General features: G+C 38.8%; 1 pseudogene; it reads right to left on the bottom strand.

The window, feature by feature from the left end:
* Nucleotides 1-334: 334 nt before the first annotated feature.
* LOC114208952 (U1 spliceosomal RNA) lies at nt 335-482 on the bottom strand (annotated as a pseudogene).
* Between the last annotated feature and the right edge of the window lie 1,917 nt (nt 483-2,399).

Raw genomic sequence — 2,399 nt, 5'->3', positions numbered from 1 at the left:
TTTGTAGAAACTCTTAACCAGAAGCCCACCTTGTAATACTCTAATAAGTAATGACCTTCAGCGCCCCCATCTGGTAGAACTGTCACTCTGCCCTTAGATTTCGTTGTCCTTGATGTTTGCTCTGTAACATGTGAATCCATATAGTAAATGTTAGTAAATATGTTACATTCTTTTTTTTAAGAGAAGCATTTTTTAATAAAGTTGAAATACTGTAGTCCCCTACCAGCTGCACTCATAATAGACATCAGAATTTTGGATGCTCTCTCAAACAGTAAAAGACAAGGGTTAGAATACAACAAAGAGTGAGAGCACCACGTTTTTAGGCACTAGTGGTCAGGGGAGAGTGCGAACCCACTCCCCCACTATCACAACTTATGCATTCGAGTTTTCCACATTTGGGAAAATTGCAGGGGTCAGCACATCTAGAGTGCAATGGATAAGCCTCGCCTTTGTGAAAATCACCCTTGTGACCAAGTAAATGTTACATCCTTAATTTTAGAAGAATATACTAATGAAGTACTAGTTTTCCCTGCACACCAGTGGATCATCGTGGCAAATCCTGGTGTGAACATGCCTGCTACCACTTTGGAGGCCCTTGGTAAGTACACAACGGCAAGTGAATTAGCTCTCCAGGAAAAGATAGCTATTTGGGCTACCTCTGTGCAAAAAGCATCTCCAATCTATAAGTTTTTCTTTTCTAAATAGAGGCACACTTAAACATTTGTGACCTAGAGCGTCTCATCTAGAGTAAGCATAGTACATTGAACACATAGTTTGAGCAGTGCTTGGATGAATAGCTCCATAATAATACAGAGGAGGGCAAGACAAGAGGGTAATGATGGTTCAGCTGGATTCATAGTTGTGTACTCTGTGCATTTCCATTGTGTAGAGTTCTACTACTCTATTTAGTTCAACTCTCCATTCTATTTGGATTTCCTAAATACTCAGCTCCAGCTCTGTCCTTACTGGATTCTAAAGGCACATGAAGTCTTGAAGTTTAAAGGTACCTAGAATATATATAACCTAATACCTATTCAAGGCATAAATCCTCTCAACAAATGTCTTAGGGATGGAAGTCCTGTTTCCAGGTTTTCACTTGTAACATGGGCTTCCTATTCCCACCATAAGCCAGGTGTAATGGCTCCTTCTCATAATGGCTCCTAATCTTTTTAAGGTCAAATATTCATAGGTCTTCAGTTGTAATAAACATGACAAAGAATTGTCAATACACTGCTGAATTCCTTCTAGCACCCTATGATCTACTTTGCCAGTTTTTTCTAAAATTTGAAATATATGTGAAATAAGTATGAAACAGCAATCAAAAATACTCCATGTGTTTTGGTGCAGCGTAAAGTCATTCTGTTAGGCCCTTTGATTTGGCCCTTGTACCACATTAATGTAGACTAGAAGTAGAATCACTTTTTGTAGCAGGTAGAATATGATGATTGTACATAATGCATTCGTCCACCCAACAGGCCCACTGTCCCTATTTAAGAACTTTTGTAAGCATTTCTTCTAAGAGGCATCCCTCATCATTTATTTGAGCAACTGACCTTTGAAAAGAAAGGAATCCCAGGGTTTTTTTTTTTTAATCTTGTTTGTTTGTGTTTCTAACCATCGCTCTATCAGTGTGTTTTCTTGCAGACAGAGACCATAAATTATCCATAATTGTGTTTGCCAGGGTATGTGATGTAGATTTTGTATATTAGATTTGTTTGGATTTTGTGGCCAAAGTAATACAAAATTATGTTGCAGCAGGACTATCCTTTTATAACTTGAAATGAGGTAAGGCTGGGCATGCATTACTAATGAAAGAAAGAGGAAATGTTAAAGGACAGAGAACACAGGAAGAAATTGTCATAGTGCCCAAACAGAAAGGTGAAGATTTAAAGCCCTATGCTGTAGGGAAAAGTCCAATGATGAGCAGCTAGTTTTAATAGCCTGGCATGTTCTGACATTTTGGTTGGGAAGAACTTGTCTACATGGTCCTTAGACAGAGATCATTGAATATTAGGATTAATATTAGCATCTCTAGCTTCAAGATTAGCCTGTGCAGGTATCATTAATTTTGATTATAATTACCATCAGAAGAATTACTCTCCCGCTCTCCAGCCCCTGCATATGCGTGTAACTCTACATCTCCCTTCCTTGATATCTGTCAAGCAGATGACACTCCATGAACCTGGTGATAACATGGGCTTTGTTAGCTGTTTGCATCTCAACTTACAGTGAATGAAATGATTTGATCATCTTCTGAAGCAGGCTTTAATCAATGAATCTCTAATTGTCCTTGGGAGTGGCTTAGTGTCTTATGGGAATTTGTGGATTCTGTAAGGCAAACGTTGTGGTATTAATTGTTCTGCCTGGGGCCATCCTGTCTTTTAGCAACCTCCAAGCTG

The sequence above is a fragment of the Eumetopias jubatus genome, unplaced genomic scaffold (genome assembly GCF_037043125.1).
Source record: "Eumetopias jubatus isolate StellerSeaLion01/CBP00866 unplaced genomic scaffold, mEumJub1_p1.0 scaffold_16, whole genome shotgun sequence".
Classification (NCBI taxonomy): Eukaryota; Metazoa; Chordata; class Mammalia; order Carnivora; family Otariidae; genus Eumetopias; species Eumetopias jubatus.
Note: the sequence above shows the minus strand (reverse complement) of the source record. Positions and strands in the feature narration are given on the sequence as shown.